This window comes from Ursus maritimus, unplaced genomic scaffold (assembly GCF_017311325.1).
Source record: "Ursus maritimus isolate PB19 unplaced genomic scaffold, ASM1731132v1 scaffold_1, whole genome shotgun sequence".
NCBI classification, from domain to species: Eukaryota; Metazoa; Chordata; class Mammalia; order Carnivora; family Ursidae; genus Ursus; species Ursus maritimus.
In genome coordinates, this window is record NW_024423343.1 from 22,612,033 (window position 1) to 22,634,027 (window position 21,995).

The window sequence follows — 21,995 nt, forward strand, 5'->3', positions numbered from 1 at the left end:
ATGTTCTTATATGCTCTATGAAACACTTGAAAAGCTTCTGATAGGGGCAATTATATAAATAAATCCTTGAATCAAGGATTTCCTATGGATTTTTTAATTATGAGTTTGTATTTAGCAATAAAGAGATAAAGGGTTTTAGAAAAAGAAAAAAAAAAGAGGAGAGAAGAAGCTATTTCATTGATTCATTATTAACCTTTGAGTCCCACTTAACACTTCAATCAAAACTAAAACATTTATCTCTGTCACTAGGGACATGTATTAATACAACTCAAAGTTTGAAAAAGAGTTTTAAGCTTCATGTAAGTATACAGGGTGGGATGATGGAAACAACATAAGCTTTGGCACCAACAGATAGGAATTCTCTACTTGTCATTTCCTGACTATGTGAGTCTGGTCATGTGACTTCTTTGGGCTTCTGGTTCAACACTTGTATTATTGTGATCATTGCATGAGCAAACCTGAGTCAGCCTGGACCTTGTCTCCTGATCATCCGTGTACAATACTGCATTCGTCATTAGGGTGTGTGGCTGGTGTTTTATAGGAATGAATTATTTGAAAATGAGCTGGTGGTCCCCAGGGGACAAGGTTTCTCTGAAGGGGAAATCAAAGGCAGTGTGACCACAGAGAGGTCATACTTCTAGAGGGCCAACCCACTCCTGGTTCAGAAGGTCTGACATGCAGTAAGTACTAAACACATTCATACCCAGCCTCATCCACAGCACATCTTTGCTTTCAGGCAGTATTAATCAAAGATATTTTTGGTCAGTTCTTAATTATAACTAAAGAATAACATAGTGTAAAGCCCTGACAATTGTTTTGTTGTTGTTGTTTTGTTTTGTTTTGTAATGTAAGTGCTGACTTGAGCTTTGATTGATGAGGAATCCATTTCAAAGAAGCATTCACTTTAAAGACAAAGGAACACATTGCCAGCCACCCAACTAAATAAAAACCAGGCCACCTCCTTATACTGAGGCTCCTTTGTTTTAGAGGTGCTGGTTGATTTCCATAACTGACCCTTTGGATCACTTCCCTTTTCTCTTTCTGTGCTTTATTATTTTTTTTTTTTAAAGATTTTATTTATTTATTTGACAGAGATAGAGACAGCCAGTGAGAGAGGGAACACAAGCAGGGGGAGTGGGAGAGGAAGAAGCAGGCTCACAGCGGAGGAGCCTGACGAGGGGCTCGATCCCAGAATGCCGGGATCACGCCCTGAGCCGAAGGCAGATGCTTAACCGCTGTGCCACCCAGGCGCCCCTCTTTCTGTGCTTTAAATTCCTATTTTTCTGTTTTAAATTCACCAATAAACAGAGAGCTGGAAAGAGCTGGAAAACCCCAGATACCACTCTTGACTCCAATAAAAGCAGAACCCCCCAGCAGGCAGTGCTCTTTTGCTCTATGTGCCACCTCGTTATGCGGCCTCACGTATATAGTGCAATTTCCAGGTCTCGTAAGTAGTAAACCTTTATTTTTTCAGAGTTTTCTGATGGTTGTTGCTAAAAGGAGTCTTGCAATCACAATAAGGACCATAACAGCTGGTCCAACCACAACACTGGTTATTGATAGGCTGAGACCAGCACAAAACAAATACCTAGTTTTCATTTTCCTTTGCTATGGTCTGGTTAAGAAGATTTAATATGAATTGCAAATTCCTCCTGGTATAAATTAAAATTAAATTTAATTTTAGCTCAAATGGAACTAAATTTGAAACCCTGATTCAATTGGAATAGCTGTCTTCCATATTTTATGCAGTATCCCTACCCATACTTGCATTATATCTGCCCTTAGTCTTTTTCCTTCAGGTAAAATTATCTTGTTTTCTTTCACTTTTCTTCAGAAGCTCTGGCTTTCACGTCTTAAACCATTTTTTCCATTCATTGGAACTCTGGAACGTTGGGTTGCAGTCTCAAACAGGAAAAGGAGTTAAAGCCTATGCGATGTTGACTGTGAGCAGAAGATTTTCTTGTCATTTTCACAAAAGTGGCTTTCAGTTTTTGCCTATGTTTGTCTTTCTGCAGCACACATTGACTTTATGGCTAGAGTATGAAAGAAATTGTATAGAAAATCAACTAAGTTATAGAGTTTTCCCCTTTTATTCCCTTTTCAGTTAATCTTGTTTATTGTTTTAAATGTAATTCTGCTATACAGAGCAAGCAGAGGGGAAGTATGCGAAAAAAATCAGTTTTACTTGGAGACTGAATATCAACAGACACAGGTGGAACCAAATTGATGAGGGAGCAGAAGGCTAGCTGAGGACAGGTGGAAGCTGACACCCCACAACTACCCCCCCAAGGGAAATATGTGACATTCCTCAGATACTCCTGGCTGCCCTAAAGGAAAAACAAATAGGTAATTTATAGAGATTACAATCCTGCAAGATTGAGTCTCCCTCAGTTTACGAAAGTCTTAGCAATTTACAAGAACAAAGCATTTCTATCAATAAATAACCTAGCTTCCAGAAGAAAATGTAGATACAATTAAATATCCTTATATCTGCAGCCCATTGACAGATACTTGAAGCGGGTAAAGTGTAATGTTCCTCCAGGAAGACCCCAACTATCTTACTGTTAATGCCTTACTAGAAGGAAAAACAACCTAACTTGACAATGGCAGGCAGGGCTTCAGGTATCCTGTGAGTCTTCTTTAACATATGAAAATCCTTTTGAAACCTCTCTTTCTCTTACCTTCCTCAACCCCACACTATATAATCAGCCACCCCTTAAAACCCCGGTGGAGCAGCTCTTTCTGCCCACAGGTCCTGTCCCCGTGTTTTAGTAAACCACCATTTTTCACCAAAGACGTCTCAAGAATTCTTTCTTAGTATCAGCTCCGGACCTCACTCCACCGAACCTCACCTATATTCCTAAACCACATCAAAAGTATAATTAAAATCGGCAGAAAGGATTTTTTAGTTTACTATTAAAAAAATAACAACACTTTTTGAAGTGAATTTATACTCCTGTTATTATAATATAATATCCTCCTTTGCAAAGAGGAAAAACTTCTCTAAAACTAAGGCTGGAAGAAAGGGCCTAGACCTTGACTCCACATAATCTGTGAGCAACACTGCAGTCAGCATTGGAGTCGTGGCTGATACAGACAAGTCAGAATTTAGCAGATGTGAATGATCTCAAAGTGAATTAGTTGTGCCTCAGAGACAAAGTATCTCCTTCCCTTCTTTGCCACATTCTGAGTTAAACCAGAAAAAGTCAAAAGCAGTGGGACTACATCAAAGAACATGAGACTTCTAGAGGGTCAACTTCTGCTTCAAAGGAAGTCCCCTGATGGCTGACCACTGGACACTAAACTCCTTGTCCAGTACAGCACTTTGGACCAGTTAATTCAGTTTACTTTATCCAGCACTTACAAAGGACTATGAGAGGTAGTAGAGGTGGAGAATGTCCATATTTTAAGGTGCTTTTTGAATTGGCTGCCCTTCTCTACTCCATGTAAAAATAGTTCCAGCAACAAAAGTGATTTTGCAATAGTAAAAAAAAAAAAAAAAAGAAAAGAAAATCATTGTTTTAATTGACATGAATAGAGCTTATATATTATATTCACAATTGAAAGCATTATACAAATATGTTCCATTTATTATCAATATACCATATTACAAATCACATAGGAAAAGAAATCTATTTTTTATTAAGTAAATAGGAATATGTGAAAAATTAAATCTGCCTCTAGGGCAAAATTTATCAACTACATCTAACAACATAGGATAAAAACCCCATGATATGCAGCTGCTTGGAGCCTGACAACAGACTCCCAAGGAAAGCGATAGTGATGTGCATGAGCCCTTAAGGTGGATCATCCTCGGTGATGTGGTCCGTCAGACTCTGGAAGGCAGATCCCCTGTGGGTATGTCAGTATTCTTGCTGACTCTATTAAATTGCAACTATGTGAACTTCCCCATCATGGGTCACCTACTCTTTAGGTGCAAGAAATGTTATATTTTGAGATTTTACACTATTCTAAGTACAACTGGAAAGGCCTAATTAGAATGTTACAGCAGATACAGTACATCATTGAGAAAAGCAAAATGAAAGTTAGCACCCACAAGGGAAGAGCAATACAAACTTTTAAGTGAATGAGATGGGGAAGGAAATAGCAAATAAAAAAGCAAATGAGTTTAATACAACTTTTCTCTCTGAAGGCTCTGAATCTGGCCATTTCATCATGCACAGAATGTGGTCCTGCAACTCTTCCTCAAGCGGAGCGTTAGTAAAAGCTTTTCCTGGCAATTCTTCTTGGTCTTCCTTTTTCTACCCTTAGTTTGATAAATGTCTTTTCTTTTTGAGCTATTATTCCTTTGCTATAAAATATTTTCAGAGAGGAAAAAAACACAATGAGCTGAGTAAGAGACTGGCATATAAAACACCAGCATTAGCAAAATAGTACTGCCCATCGTCCTTGAAAGGGTAACTTCTGGGTGGAGGCCATAGGAGAGGTAACGCCAAATTGCCAGAGATATTCTTGGAGCTAAATTAAAACATAACAAACTATTGTGTCATCAATATTAAAGGGTAAGACACTGCTGTGATAATATGTTTCTGAAAGTACAGTCAAAACTAATCCTCAGGGAAACAAGCAACCTCACTTTTCTAGCATGGCTCATCCTTCTGTATTCTGAGTACTTAACAATTAGGTTTTAGAGTAAAAATGAGTAATAATGTTCTGGTGATTGTCACGGTTTGGCTCACACCCTGTAATCTCTTTTGCGGGACTGAACTTTTTTTTTTTCTTTTTTCTTTCTCCTAAAGCCCATAATGATTTTGGTGGAGAACAAATTTGGCTTAGTAACTCTAGAGAAGAAATAATCTGGTGAGAGAGAGGAGAAAACAGATGAGAGAAGAGGGGAAAGATATTTAGTAGTGTAGACTACCAAACTTCAAGTGCCTCTTACTGTTTTCAAGAAATGATTTTTACATTAATTCCTTTATTCTATGGGAATAAATGTGTTTCTTTGCAGATTCATTGTGAATGTGAAACAGGGTTAAAACTAATCAGTTAACTCATAAAATGTTTATATGGGCTTTTATTTTATTTTATTTTATTTTTATTTTTATTTTTTAAAAGATTTTATTTATTTATTTGACAGACAGACAGACAGCCAGCGAGAGAGGGAACACAAGCAGGGGGAGTGGGAGAGGAAGAAGCAGGCTCCCAGCAGAGAAGCCTGATGTGGGACTCGATCCCAGAACACCAGGATCACGCCCTGGGCTGAAGGCAGATGCTTAACAACTGAGCCACCCAGGCGCCCAGCTTATATGGGCTTTTAAGATAAATATTAAACAAAGCAGGATAGTCAGAACTAAAGCAGACAGTAATAATAGTCCAAAACAATATTCTCTTCGAAATTTTATATTCATTCATTCATGTGTGCATGCATTTATTCAAAAATATTTGTTAGGAGTGAAGTGCCCATCTGTAAAGATGCAAATGTGAGCACACACATGCATGATCCCTGCCTTGTGGAGATTACAGTGTTGTGTGAAGAATTTGTAGTTCTATGAGTGACCATAACAGTGAAATTTAACATAGTCAAGCTTCCCTGAGGAAGTGGTTTCAGTGGGGGAGGTCTTAAGGATTGGTAGGTGTTAAGTAGGCAAAGAAAGGTAGGAGGGCTGGGGCGCCTGGGTGGCTCAGTCGTTAAACATCTGCCTTCAGCTCAGGTCATGATCCCAGGGTCCTGGGATAGAGCCCCCCATCGGGCTCCATGCTCAGTGGGAAGGCTGCTTCTCCCTCTCCCACTCCCCCTGCTTGTATTCCCTCTCTCACTGGCTGTCTCTCTGTCAAATAAATAAATAAAATCTTAAAAAAAAAAAAAAAAAAGGTAGGAGGTCCATTGTAAGTAGAGAGCAAGACATGCGAAAGCCCTGCAGTGGGTGTACATGGTGAGCATGAGAACTATGGGAAAATCAGCTGGAATCGGCCAGACAGACCAAGAAAGGGGATAATATAAGATGAGGTTGGAGAGGCAAGTAAAGGCCAGGTCACTGAGGTTGTATAGATTATATTAAGACATTTAAAAAAATTTTTTCTAAGAGCAAAGCGAAGCAATTTATGATTCATAAACTGGAGTAGACAGGATTGGAAGGACGTATGAATATACAAAATCAGAATGTACTTTGGAAAATCACTAGGACTACAAAATGAAAAAAGATATGGTATCAGGCACACTGTAATGAGTAGATTAAGACACTATTGCAGTAATAACTGAAGAAGTAGCCTCATTCTGGAACTGAGGAGGAAACCAGCCTGCCTTCCGGGTAATTCCCCCCCTTCTGCAGGATCACATGTGTTTATCGCCAGACAGCACTATAGTCCTGACCCATAAAATCCCAGAAGTTCAATGGCCTTTCTTCATTTTGTCCCATTCCTGTCCCATTTAGTCTAAGCTGGTGGTGCTTCTGCTGTTGAACCCTATCTGTCTCCCTGGCTTCTGCAGAGAGGTTGATTAGATCCATGAGTCACACCCACAATTGCCTTATGGAATTACTGTCCAGGCCATCTTTGGTGTTTTCTCTAGAACGCACTTTCTCAGTTTTTGCAATATGGATAGACTGAGAATTTTCTAGCTCTTCAAGTTCCGGTTTCTTTTGGCTTAACAACTTCTTCAACTAATCTCTCTCCTCTCATGTTTTACTATAAGCAGCAAGGAGCAACCAGGTCACACTACCAACACTTTGCTTAGAAATCTCCAGAGCTAAATATCCAAATTTGTCACTTACTGCTTTTCACAAAATATTAGAACACATTTTAGCCAAGTTCTGCGCTGCTATATAATGACTGCCTTTCCTTCAATTTCCAGACACGTTTCTCATTTTTGTTTGAGACCTGATCAGAAGCACCTTTAACATCCGTATTTCTACCAACAGTCTCTCCAAGGCAATCTAGGCTCTTTCCAGCATGTACCTCATAACTCTTTTGGTCTCTGCTCTTTACCCAGTTCCAAAGCCACTTCAACATTTTAGGTATTCATTGTAGCATCACCTCCTTCTTGGTACCAAAATTTGAATTAGTATGCTAGGGTTGCCCTAACAAAATGTCACAGATTGGGTAGGTTAGACAATGGAAATTCGTTCTCTCACAGTTCAGGAAGCTGTAAGTTCAAGATCAAGGTACTGCAGGATTGATTTCCTCTGAGGCCTCTCTCCTTGGTTTGCAGATGTTCTCATTCTATTCTCACATGATCTTTTTTCTGTGGGTATGCATCCCTGGTGTCTCTATCCAAATTTCCTCTTTTAAAACAACACGGGTTACTTTGGGTTAAGGACCTATTCATAAGACCTTATTTAACCTTAATTACCTCTTTAAAGGCCCTGTCTCTAAACACAGTCACATTCTGAGGTACTGGGGGTTAGGGCTTCAACATATGAATTTGGAGGGATCAGAATCCAGCCTATAATAGGCCTCTTCCCATGCTTCTGCTTAACTCCATAGTTCCTTACTAGGATACTCACCTGTTAGGCTGGTGCCTTCTTATCTCTCCTCATCCCATTAGTCCTTCTATCTCACAGATGAGCTTTACCTCTGGCCCTCCTGTTATTAACTGCTGTCAGGTTTTATATTCAGATATCCAATACATATATCTAGAATTCTGATTTATTGGAATGAGAATGAGGTAAACTATGTGAGATCGAGAGAGAGAGAGAGAGAGAGAGAGAGAGAGAGAGAACCTATACTGTTTAGGGTACTTAATAAGGGTCCCTATCTTTTTCTCTAATTTCATGGATATCAATTACTTAAACAATACAAATTACATCAAGTGTTGGATAAGAATGTGATAACTTGAAGCTTCACTGCTAAGTTTTACCCAAGTTCCTCAAATCAGACCATTTAGATATTGGTGCTGACATAGAAAGAACCAGGATAGTGCTTCTCAAAGTGTTTAGAAAAATTGTGTTAACCAGAACTACTTGGGATACTTGTTAAAAACAAAAACAAAAAAACAAAACAAAACAAAAACACATTCTTAGAATCTTCAAGGTAAACTTAATTAGAATTTCTTGATATGGGGCCCAGGAGTCTGCATCTAAACCCAACCTTATCAGGTTACTCTTAAATACATGAAGCTAAGGAAATTTAACTAGAATTTTCTTCACCCCTCTTTCTTGGTGACAGAGACAGTCATAATTTCTAAGGAAGACAGCCCTTTCTCTCTTACTAAAAGGAAAAAATACTATAATGCAGTTGGTACAAGTTTTGATAACATGGACTGAAGTATGAAGAAAGGTCAGTTTGTTGATACCCTTCAAGAATAAAAAATTCTATCTGAAATGTATATAAATAAAATCTAACTTTTATAAATTATTTTTCTATCAACTCTATTCTTTAACATAGAACATATCTTAAAGCTGTTTTATATATTTTTCAAATGACGTTTCTATAAAATATATGTTACCAAAGTATATTAAAAAAATGACTCTTTTTTCTTTTTCCTTGTAATTTGAGGTATGTCATATAGCTTCTCTTAAAAAATTAACTCTATGTAGGTCCAGTCTTGCCCTCATGGGATTTGGCCCTCAGGACTCCCCACGGCTATCTCCAGATTTCTCTCAGTAAATTCACAATGGCTGAGGGGCAGCCTGCCAGTCCCAGCGACCTGGCATGGAGCCCACAGAATGTACAACTGCAAAATCTGGTTTTGAGACATCTCAGAAAAATGATACTATGTGAATGGAAAATACTTATAATCATGTATTTTAAAGGTCATAATTTACGTTAGTATAATATCAACTAGGAATAAGAGTATATCTATAATAATTTATATTTATAACCAGATAGAGATATTTCTACCAGAATGATTAATTTATATATATGATTTTCTCTAGAATGGCACTGTTATTTCTGAAACAAAACTAGAGAGAATGCCACACATCAGAAAGCATAAGAGAGGTTAAAAAATAAAAAGCAGCTTTAGGTTAATCTGGGTAAGGAGGTGAGGCTATCATTCATATAATCCAGATCAAAAAAGCCAAATACTGAAGGAATAGGAGAGATGTTTCTGCTCAAATGATCAAGATCAGGACTACCTTTAATACAACAAAGCTTCATTTAATTTCTTAACTATTCCTTTCTAGTCATTGAGACTAGCGTTTTCAGATTGCTGTAAGTATTTTCACTTTAGAAAATGCCTAAACTGCTAAATTCTCCTTAGATGTTACCAATGGGGAATATGGATAAGTGGTTTGTTTCTTTCTTCAGAGCCATTTAGGAACCCTGAGCAGCCCTACTGCTGCTCACACCCCAGGAGGAGCTGCAGCTGCTGGCCTGTCACCATCACCACAACCGTGAGCAGCGAGGCGGAGACCCAGCAGCCAATTGCACCCTCAGTGCTGCCCTCACCAAGCCCATCATCACCAGCAATCACACAGGGAACAGAGGTCAGGGCAGCCTCACATAGGTGGTACCTGCTGTAATGGGGAAGAAGGTCATTACAACAAAGGTTTTGGTAACAGTAAAATAGTTCAATGTAAGACACGATATGGTTACATCAATATGAATGACACCAAGGATGATGTATTCGTGCACCCAACTGCCATAAAGAAGAATGACCCCAGGAAGTACCTTCACGGTGTAGGAGATGGAGAGACTGTGGAGTTTGATGTTGTTGAAGGAGAAAAGGGTGTGAAGGCAACAAATGTTTCAGGCCCTAGAAGAGTTCCAGTACAAGGCAGTAAATATGCAACAGACCATAACCATTACAGACACTCTCCACAAGGCAGGGGTCCACACAATTCCCAGAAGAATCTCCAGAATAGTGAGAATGGGAAAAAAAGCAGGCTTGGAGAGTGCTCTTGAAGGCCGGGCTTAGCAGCACTGGCCCTACAACAGGGACTCTTCCCACCTTACTCCATGTGGAGACCCTGTGGGCTTGGACCACAGTCTTCCAACCCTGCTGTGCAGGGAGAGGTGATGCCAGGGTGTAGGAGAACAAGGTAGACCAATGAGACAGAATATTCATTGGGATTGTAGGCCATGACTCCACAAGCATCCTCCTTGCCAAAGGCAGCAATAAGCAATAAGCAATGAAGAAGGTAAGGAAAATCAAGATAAGACCCAAGGTCAGCAGCCACCTCAACGTTGGTACCACTGCATATTCAATTACTGACATAGACACCAAGAAAACAAACCACAAGGTGGCAAAGAGACAAAGCAGCCAATCCACCAGCTGAGAATTCATCTGTTCCTGAGGCCTACCATCTGTACTATCATCTAGTTTAGTCATACAGCAAGAAGAAATGAAATTCCAGCAATAAGAAATGAACAAAAGATTCGAGCTGAAGACCTTAAGTGCTTGCTTTTTGCCCATTGACCAGATAAATAGAACTATCTACATTATCTATGCAGCATGGGGTTTTTAAGTATAGACTTTAAGACTTTTTTTTTTTTAACTCACTATATTAACAAAGTAAAAACAGGCTGCATTTCTTCATAACTGCCCTCTAACAAAAGTGGATATGAAGGCGCATTTTACTGCTGAGCACTTTGATGGACTGGGATAGATCAATTTAGAGGAGAAACTTAGAAGTCCTGAATCTACATACTCACTGCATAACAGTGAACACTGATTAGTAATGATCAATCTTACTATCTTACTATTGATAATCTTACTAAATAAAAAAGATGACTGGACTCCAGCCAATAATTAATTAATAGATAGGTAGATAGATAGCAAAAGCAAGATAATTAGTTGGCATCAGACTTCTAAAAAACTGAATACAAAATAATGTACCAGTAGAATAGCATTTAAAAATAATCCAAGGAAAGAAAATGTAAATCATGGATTTTATAGTCAGCTAAGTTTCTATTCAAGGATCAGCAGTAAAAAAACATTTTTAAATACTCATGGAATCCAACTAAGAGATGAATTAGGACATTACAGCAATAGGGTTACTGGTGAGCTTTTAATATATTGTAGATTTAACACTAAAAGGTGAGGTGGATGGTGAAATAATAATGTTTTATGATATGTGCTACATAGTACGTGTTGTATGTTCTGACAGAGTAGAAATAATGCAACTAAAAATGACAGGAGAAGGGAGAAGTTATTGTTGTGTAGGCAGTAGTTTGGAGTTAAAAGTATGTCATTAAAACTGCAAACAATGTAGTAACATGATTAAAAAAAGAAAACAGGCAAATAAAAGAATTTTAAAAATAAGTAAAAAGTTAGCCCACAGAAAAAAAATATAGTCCTTCTTAAACACCAAAAGAATTTTTTTAAAAGAGCCCCAAACCATTTCACATAGACTAATATAGCAAATATAACATAATATACATAGTAATTATTACATAAAATGAGAGAGTTGCAATTAAACATTTCATATATCAATAAATGTGAATGAATGACTTAATTCATCTATTAAAAGGAAACGATTTTCAATTTGGCTGAGAAAGCAAAACCCGATTATATTCTGTATGAAAGACACACACGTAAAATACCTGGGAAAAGCTAAATATAAAGAGATGGCCAAAGACAGACCAGGCTTCTAGAAATAATAATAAAGCAAACCAATACTGATACTAAACAAAATAAACTTCAAACTAGACTCTTAAATAAGACAGAGAATTATTGTTTTTAATGCTAAAAGCCTCAGTTCACAGCAAATACCTAACAATTGTGAATATCTACGCACCAAGATAATACAGCAATGCCTTTCTAAGCAAAAACTATAAGAGATGTAAAAAGACATAGAAAGATACATATTAACCTTAGGAAATGTTACTACATCAGAATTAGTGTGAGATAAATGAAGTAGACACAAGGACAGGATATAGAAGTCCTATAGAACCTAACCAGTAAAGTAGATATTATATATACATGGAAATTTACACCCTGAAAAATCATGATTATACCTTCTCAGGCACTCATAGGACAATCATAAAATCTGATCATATACTAAGTCACAAAAAATAAATTTCATAATTAAATATGTTACAAGTAAAATTTAATACATAAAAAGCTAGAAATTATTTAAAATATTAAGATTAAAAGATTATTTTAACTAGAAATAAAAAGTGTTTATTAAGCAATTCTTGAGTGAATGTGGAAATACAAAATAAAATTAAAGAACATATTAAAAAGAATAAAAATGAAAACACTAAGACACATGTACATATATGTATATATATACATACATATAATAAACTGTGAGACACAAAAAAGCAATAAAATAAATATTGCAATTATATAATTGCAACAAAATAAATTATATAGACAATATCAAAGAATATGCCTAAATAAGTTAAATTCTCTGCTTAAAAATCTAGAAATATAAAAAAAGAAACTAAACCAACAGAAAACACAAAGAAGGTAAGTAGAATTTAATTCAGTTCTGACTTTAAGAATGTTAATGTTTCACAGACTCAAAAAAAAAAAAAAGAATGAATAAAACAAATAAGGAAGGTTAGAAAATCCTACCATTGAACACAAACAGAAAGAAATAACTCAGTTTCACAGACTCAAAAAAAAAAAAATGAATAGAACAAATAAGGAAGGGTAGAAAATCCTACCATTGAACACAAACTGAAAGAAATAACTCAGTATATTTCAAATAAATAACATTTGAATAAATAACACCAACTAATGGGAGAGGGGAACATCTAACTCAAATAACTGTTAAACATGGTTAAGTAGTAGTTAGACTATTGGTCTTCAGGCTAAAGACAAAAAGAACTCTAAACAAATACCGAATGCTAATTAGTAGGCTTCCTTAATTTTTTTTTTAATTTAAAGATTTTGTTTATTTTTCTGACAGAGATAGAGACAGCCAGTGCGAGAGGGAGCACAAGCAGGGGGAGTGGGAGAGGAAGAAGCAGGCTTCCAGCTGAGGAGCCTGATGTGGGGCTCAGTCCAAGAATGCCAGGATCACGCCCTGAGCTGAAGGCAGACACTTAATGACTGAGCTACCCAGGTGCTCCAGTAGGCTTCCCTTCTTAGAGACCTGCATTAGTAATAGTGAAACTGTTTTCTGTATGTTATAAGATTGAACATATAAGTAAATATATTATAGATAATTGGGGCTGTGTTTGTCATTGGCAGACCAGAGAGTTTTAGATATGGAAAAGGAGGAAAACAGAATGAATTCTGTCATTGAATTGGAATTAGAGATATCAGTGTGAATCCATATTTTTTAATATAGCTAATTTGCTGTATAATAGATACAGGTGTGTGCGTGTGTGTACGTGTGTGTGTGTGTGTGTGTGTGTGCATATAATCATCTTTATATTTATTTTTGTTCGGTTTACTGAGAAGAACTAGGAGGAATGATCCCCCACCCCCGTAGTCATGACAACAAGTAGAACTCAGATCTTGATCTCTAATAGCATTCTCCATTAAAAGTAACCAGGGCTTCTAGAAGAAAAGGCTGATTCCAGTGTTACAGCAAGAAAAGTATAAGATGAGCCTGAAATCTCTTGTACTAGAAATGAGGGAGGTGCTCAGAGAATAATATGGACATGTCGAAAGGACACTTTGGCCACCATAGAGGAGCTTTCATTAGCCAAGAATAGAACAATTTGAGTATTAAAATAATGATGTAAAAATACAGCTCCTTGAATAAAAGAGAAATGCATGAATTCACTTCAATATAAATTTTTTAAAAATGAGGGAAGAAGGGAAAATTCTTCCTTTCAGTGGAAACCCAACTGATAAATGAAGAAATGATGGAGTTGGGAAATCATGATCAACAACCGTATTAATAATAATCAATGAAAGTGAGAATTATCAGTGGATGCTAAAATGAGTAAATGAATTTTTTAGAAGACACAGAATATTTACAGTCTCAAAGTAACAAGATAATTATTAATTACAAAGTAAAATAATCAGCTCTATAGTCAAAAGACTTAGCAGAATCCAAATGATCAAAACTAACATCACTAGTAATGACAGAGATCACCATGTGCCTCCTGATAGAATTCCCTGAAAAGATCGTCACTTCTGAGGTCTTCCTGTTCAAGTTTCATAAGCTGAATCTAATCAAGAGGAAATAGCGGACAAACCCAAACCGAGGGACACTCTATGAATAACTGGCTTGTACTGTTCCAAAATGTAAATACTATTGAACATAAAGAAAGAATGAGAAACTATTCCAGATGAAAAGGAACTAAAAATACAACTGAATGAAAACACATGATCCTAAATTTTCTTTGTTATATAAGCATTGGTGCAGTTGGACAAATTTGAATAATGTCTATAGATTAGATATTGCATCAATACCAATTTACTGATGTGGATAATTTCCCTATGGTTATTTAAAAGAATATCCTTGTTTTTAGGTATTACACAATGAACTATTTGTGGGTTAAGGGATATTATGCCTACTGCTAATTGTCAAATGTTTTGGAAAAACATATACGTGTGTGTATATTCAGAAAGAGGGAAAGGGTTAAAGCAGATACAGTACAATGTTAACACTTGGGGAACTTGCGTGAAGTGTATATTGTATTATTATTTTAACTTCTCAGGAGGACTGAAATTATGTCTAAATGAATGAATGAATATATGAATGAAAGAACAAATAAAACCTTTCATCACCTTTCATCACTTGCTACCTGCTACCATCTTGTTCCAAGTCTACCAAAGTCTTTTGCCTGGATCATTGTCTCTCTACCCCCTTTCAGTCTATTCTCAACAGGATAGCCAGTGTAATCCTTTGAAAATATAAATCAGATCATGTCACTGCTCTGCAGATAGCTATACTGAGGACCCTGGCCCTTTTGACACTGTTCTGAAATGACTTGTTCACATATCTTTTTCAACCACTAAACTGTAAATTCCATAAGAAAAGTATTGCATTTTATTATGATTGCCTCAGGTCCCCTTGCCCATACCTACACACCCACCAGAGTACTGACACTCCATAAATGTTTATCTATCTGAAACTCTCTTCGTGGCACAGAAATCTGTTCCCTGTTGATATTTTCTCTGATATCTAAATAAGTAGTACCTTTCTGACTCTTTATATAAAAGAAAAAAGGTGTCCTGTGTCATGGATATTTCTGTTCCTGAGGCTTAGATTACGGCAGAAGCAGGAAAGAAAAGGACCATTGAATATTTGCTCATCCATTGTCTTTATATCTCAACTTTGCCAAATCAGAAACCCTTGTTATACTTTCAAAATATATTAACATAAAAAATTCATATAGACTCAAGGGTTTGATTTTAGTCTTTTCTAAATTCCTCATTTTCTTATAACTTTAGGATTTGATTTTTACCAAGGGCTTACAACATGTGATATCCCTAGACTTCGTCAAACTGTGAATCTAGTTGTGCTTTCCAGATGACTGTGGCACTTTAAATTCTCCCTAGCTTTGCTCTAGATAGTAGAAACACGTAGTCCTCTGGCAAAGTCTCCCTTTTTTTCTCTAAACTGGCCCAGGCTCCAAGCAGCTGTATTCCTGCTTCTCTGTTACTGATACAAGTGATCATTATATCTCCTCAATATGCCCATAAATTTTCAGCTCCCTATTATTCATTCTGCATTTCGAGGCTGCATTCACTTGTAACTATTGACAAAAATGATTAATTATGGAAGTAGAAACAGATTCACCATTTGTAAAATATATGCTAACATTAACAGTGTATTTAGGAGAGGAACATAAAACTCTTGAAGATTCTGTCTTTATAATGCTGGACAAAGTGAGACACATATGGGCCAAGAGGGGTAGATTAAAGCCAAAAAGTCCACTAATTACCCTTGCTTAATTTCTGTGGAATATTCCTGGACCTTTTGCTTTGTCCATCAGACAAGAGCAACGTGATTCAAGGGTTTCCACTTGGCTTGGTATGGGTCTCCCGCTAAATACATCCTGAGACAAATACTTTGAAGGTTATTTACTTGGGATGTGAATTCAGAAAGCACACATAAGGGATGGGAAAAGTGAAACAAAGAAGGGAGAAACCAGTAAAGGGTGTGTTACAGGTGCACTGTGAGCAGCTAGGACTAGGACCCTGAGGTCCCACTAAGGACCCTGTAAGGAACCATATAAAACGTGCTTCACAATTGCTCCACTGGGGGACAGGTATGCTGAACTATTTATCCACTGACTTTCATTTGTCCTAGTAAACTGTGGCATCTAAGAAAAACCCTCAGTGAAGGAACCCTCAGAGAGATGAAGACGGAACCCTTGAGGTAGGAAGTTGATAATGGCCCTGGGAACTGTCCAGCAAGGCTACAGGTGACTACGAGGTTATGGGGGAAGGCATCAATGGCATCTGCTACAGTCTCCTAGCTTTATTTTAGTGGCTGAACCAGTATAAATACATCATGTCTGAACACAGAGCTGTTCAGTGAATACTGGTAAGATCAAATTCACTTGCAAAGTGTAAGTCATTGATAGAAATTTTTGCATTTTTAGTATTGATTTCAGACTTCAAATTCATAACCGTGGCATTAAGAAACCAGCACTTCTTTACATAATACATGTAAAATAATATAAAAAATTGACAAAGGTTATTTGCAATTATATTATTTTATAATTCTAAAATAATAAATAAAAATAATGTGTTATTAATAAATTTTATGTTTTTCTTTTATTTTTCCTTTCTGAGTGACTAATTTGTTTCCTCTTTGAAGGTTTGGATTAGGAGGGAAAGGCTATAGTGAAGTGTGAGTGAGTCTTGTTTGTGGGGTATTTCCACATTTTCCAAGCTCCTGTTCATTTTCTCTTCTCATTCTTTTCCTTTTTGTGTGTATGTATGTAGATATGCATGTGTTTTTTTTTTTAACTACATCTTCGTTCCTGCCATCATTCTTGTCCAAGCTACTGCCATCTGTTGTGTAGGTGGAGTACAATAGCCACACATGATGTTTTTGCATCCACCACTGCTTTTCCCTCTCCATAACCTTTAGACTAATAAAAGGTAAAATCATTTTTTTTGCTCAAAACTCTCTAATAGCTTCCAATTTCACCCTGAGTAGAGACTAAAGTCATCAAAATGACTTACTAGATTATGTAACTTGCCCCCACTCCCTGCCCACCAACACTGCTCTGGCTTCATTTCATATTTTCAAATTGCTGTTCCCCTTACTCATCCACCCAAGTTACTCCCTGCTTGTTCCTCGAAGCCACACTGGACATGCTCCCACCCCAGGGTTTTTGACTTGCATTTTTTCCTCTGGAGTACTACTTCCTCCAGGTATCTACAGGGCTTCCTCCCTATCTTCTTTAGGCCTTTGTTCAAATTGTATCTTAATTGCTTTTGCAATAACTCTTTTCCCCACCAGCCAAATATTTACCTTCTTTCTCTGATTTTTTTCCCCTCTACAACATGTATCATCATCTAACACACTAGTTTTCCTTCTCATTTATTTTTTTATCTGCCTTTCTCCAAAAATCTCCCCCACAGCAGAGATTTTTGTCTGTTTTATTTTTATATTTTAATTACTGCATCTATAGAACTTAGAATAGTGCTTGCTGCACAACAGGCATTTAATACTTATGTGTTGATTGAGCATGTTACATTCAGTAGCAGAGATGTGGGTGTTTATCGATACCTACATACATGATTTTTTTTTTAAATAACAAAATTCCTTTTCACATATAATATAGAAATAATAAAATTATCCAGGATACCAGAAAAAGCGATTTCAGTTTCACTGCATCAGAGATATAGATAATTCTTATTGAAGAATACTCTTTAATATATATTAACATTTTATCAATTCACATTAAATCAAAATCTTGGTTTGAGGCACTTAATATGAAATTATAATTGGATATCAAGATATAGGTAGTACCCACAAAGATGCACAAAGAGACTAAAGCACGCAAACACATTAAAAAGTACTAATGGACAACCTAATGCCTATTTGCTAAGCTGGGAATCCTATTCAGACTTTAGCACATCAGGATGTAGCTTTGCATCATGGAATAGTGAGTGACCTACAAGGCAAAGAAGATATTTCCTACATTCCTTACCATTTGCCCACTGACCCCTCGTCCTATGGTCTTTATAAACTAAGGCATTTGATAATGTGATTCAAATCCTATAAGCCAATACAAGACGTACAATATGTGACTTCTGCCTTGGCATTCTATGCCATATTCCTCACAAACTCACCATCATTTTCTACAGTCAGGTACTGTAAACTCCACAGAATAACTGCAGAAAATAAGGGGAAGACATGCCTGGTTCAGTGTAATCTGAGAACTGAAGTACAATCGTGTGCTAGTTTCTTTGATCTCATACCAGCATCCAACCACAGGCAGATGCTACAAATCCCAGAAAACAGCTGGGAGGAAAGTAGGGAAACTAGAGGGTGATATTACAACTAATTATGCATGATACATGCAACTAATATATGTATAATGTATAAATATATACATATAATATACATACATGTATAGCATATAAAATATGTAATTATATACAATATACAATTACATATGCTATATATAATACTTAGTTAGCTAAAAGAACACACTTAATCATTAATTGGACCATTAAGAGAATCATCATAAATTCGAAGAAGCACTAATTTCCCAAGATAAAGAAAGAAAAATTTAAATAACTGAAATTTAGCCAAAAGATGAACTACTTTGAATTTAAAACAAAGAAACCAGTTAACCAAACTAAATTTTTAAAAAATTCTATGTCAGATAAATTAAACATCAATTCCAGAATATTTAGAAATAAATGTCAATGGTAACCTGCCTATCAAACATATTTAATAAATACATAAAGCATTTCAATGGTCTTAACAATTATATATTAAAACACTGACAAGAGAATTTTAGCCTATCTAGTTGCTAAAATCAAAGTGACAAGAGTATGGGAAAGTAGGCACACTCATAGAGTGTTGGAGGGAATACATAAGTAGCTATGGTCAACTTTTTATAGAGTCTTGTCAATACAATTTAAATGCTTTCTTATAATGTAGATTACAACACCTATAAAAATGTATCAATGAAATGAGATGATGACTGTGAAAAAAGGCACCTGTGAGGATGTTTTCTGAAGTCTTATTCACAGTACCAAATACTTAAGAAACAATCCAAACATCTATTACTAAAGAGACTGTCCAAGCAAACAGTGATGCACCTATTTAATTAATTAAAATGTATCCATGATACATCAATAATTAGAATGAGAATATATATGTATTTATATTTAGGATATTCAAGATCTATTACGGAGTGAAGACAAATTAACTTATGCATTATTAGGTATAGCACAATGCTACTATGATGACTATAGGAATTTTAATTTAAACAATATCTAAAGCATTTAAAAATCTGAAAGATTATAATAGTAAAATTTTATCAGTTATCTTTAGGGTTGTTTTTAGTATTTTTAAAAAGTCCACATGTTCTATCTTGAACAATATTTTACTTGTATAATAAAGAAAAAAGATTAAAAAGCAAGAACCAGGTGATGGGTATTAAGGAGGGTACGTGTGGTGATGAGCACTAGGTGTTATCCACAACTAATGAATCATTGAACACTACATCAGAAACTAATGATGTACTATATGTTGGCTAATTGAACATAATAATAAAAAATAAATTTAATTTAATTTAATTTTTTTTAAAGCAAGAACTGATTGAACAGTATCATAACCCCTCCTTGAAGTAGACGGAACTTTAACCAGATATCCAAAGTCCAAAAATACCAGCTTTTAGACAGATAGGGATTTGGGAATCAGCAACAACAGACCAAAATGGGCAAAGGCTGAAAGGAAAAAAATGAGAATGAAGCTGATTCCTCTAACAATTCTCAAAGAGATTTCCCTTTTGGAATCAAGCATTTATGTTGTATACTACATAGCTAGGATCTGTTTCACAGCTCTGTTCTCTTTCATTGATTGAGTTGTCAATCTTTCTTCAGTTTTATAGTTCATAGTAATTATTAATTTTAGTTTAATACCTAGTAACCTAGTTTTCCTTATCAATCTTTGTTGTTGTTTTCTCAGTTTTATCAATTGCTTTTCCAGATCTAAGGTTAGAATCACTTTGTCAATTTCCCAAAACACCCAAAGCAAAAATGTTATCAGGATCTTCCTTAGAATTTCATTAAACCTACATATTAGTTTATAAAGAAGTTAAGTGGTATGTTTGTCTCTTTTGATCAAAGAACTTGGCATGTCTTTACACGTATGTCAACATTTATTTACCTCCCATTATTATGCAGTTTTATTCTTATATATTACACAAATTTTTGTTTATAGAGTATTCTTCTTAATTTATGTGGTGAATTTGCATTTTTAACTTTTGTTTTTGTTTTGCCAGCAGAGAGGACACCTACTGACTTTTTTATTTAATTGTGCTGGGCTACCTTTATGACATTTTAATTAGTTCTAAAACTCTGAGTTGGTTCTTGGTTCTTCAGTATTTTCTAAATAGGTTATTGGAAATAATTATCATTTAATCTCTCTGTCTGGATTTTTTCTATGTTATTGAAATAGTAAAATGATAAATAATAGTTAGGAAAAGGCAAAACAGGTCTTAGTATGGTTTGTTAATGACTTTCCAAAGAAGCAGGTTTTAGATCAACAAATTCTTTTTTTTTCTTCCCCCATTAAATTATTTTTTAGTCTTTATTATTTTTTAAGTATTTTAGTTAATTTCATTGTATTTTTCCTAATATTGTAAAGTGACTGTTTATTTTTAGGCTTTCTTAAGCAGTAATAAAATAATTTAATACTATGACTTTCTCCTAAGTATATTTTTGGTTGTTGCTCACAAATTTTATCATAAAGTGAACTCCTTATTGTAATTTTAAGATGCTGTTACTCTTTGACCCATAAGTAATTTAGGAGGAACATACACACATGTTTAAGTATTAAATGTTTTTCTTTGGCTTATAGGCCTTCATAAGTACTATGGTTCATGGGTTTTTTTTCATTGTTGATTTATGCTTTTTTATTACATTCATTCAGTATCTAATAAGTCATCTCTAACCATTTGGTATTATTTGGGTTTTGATGTGTGTATCTTTTAGGATTCATGTACGTAAGCAACAGAAATTTATTTTGCTAACTACAACCCCCTTCTCCCCCCCAAAAAAAATTAGTTTTAAAAAAATAAAAGAACTAAAGGAAACTAAATAACAGTAAACACTGTCAAATTCCTGAGAACATCTGGCTAAGACGCTTCCTCTAAGTATGGACTCTCAACAATACTTCAACCACAAAGAATTTCCTACTTGGTCCTCTGTCTCAGCATTATTCCCTCCAAATGCAAAGTTCTAGATGGGCACACACATTTGCTAACTTCCCAGAAACCACAAAAACAAACTAACAAAAATGAACAACAAACACAAACAAACAAAATAGATCTTTTCAGACCTGCCTCATGACAAATTTCATATATTGCTAGTTTTTCCCCAGACGAGACTATTTCTTGGCTGCTAGGCAGTCAAATAAACAACAAATGCCCATTTTATTATATATTTTACAGAACCTTATATTTTAATTTTATTGTACGACTAAATTTAAAACGTTTTGCTTTTAAGTATAGAACACATAAATGCACAAACTGCAGTATCTGAATTTATATCAGTGTACTAAGAATCCAGGTAATCTGTGTATGTGTTGAAGAAAGAGGGGGGCACACAAGGTAGGATGTCTTCTTTTCCAGTATTTTCTTCATTGGATAAAAGGCTTGAGTATAATCAATGGTCAAAAAAAAAAAAATGATTATATGGATGTTCATGATTATCCATTAGAAATGCATTTTAATTAACTGTTAATTTTCTGGTGCTGTAGATCTACATAACAAGAGGTGTAGTTTTACCCTACACTGATCACAACCACAGTAGGATGCCAGAAACACTTGCCAAAAAATGCTGCATTTAATTTCTAGTTTCATCAATGGTACCTAAAAATGATAATTAACATGTAGTGCTACAATGAATTAAAAGTTAAGACTATCTTGAAGTACAGCCAAGTCATCGTTATTGAAGCTTTAATGGGTTGACTGTATAAAAGAATAAATAACAAGAGACAAGCTTATTCCTAAGTAATTTCTATATGTTAAACTGAAATTAA

The 21,995-nt window shown here is 35.6% G+C and overlaps 1 protein-coding gene and 1 pseudogene across 1 annotated transcript in view; one reads left to right on the forward strand and one right to left on the reverse strand.

Annotated features, from left to right (window-relative positions):
- Window positions 1-21,995, reverse strand: part of SPAG16 (sperm associated antigen 16) — a 943,910-nt gene that overhangs the window by 354,622 nt on the left and 567,293 nt on the right. The window lies entirely within an intron of this gene.
- LOC103662900 lies at window positions 7,072-10,227 on the forward strand (annotated as a pseudogene).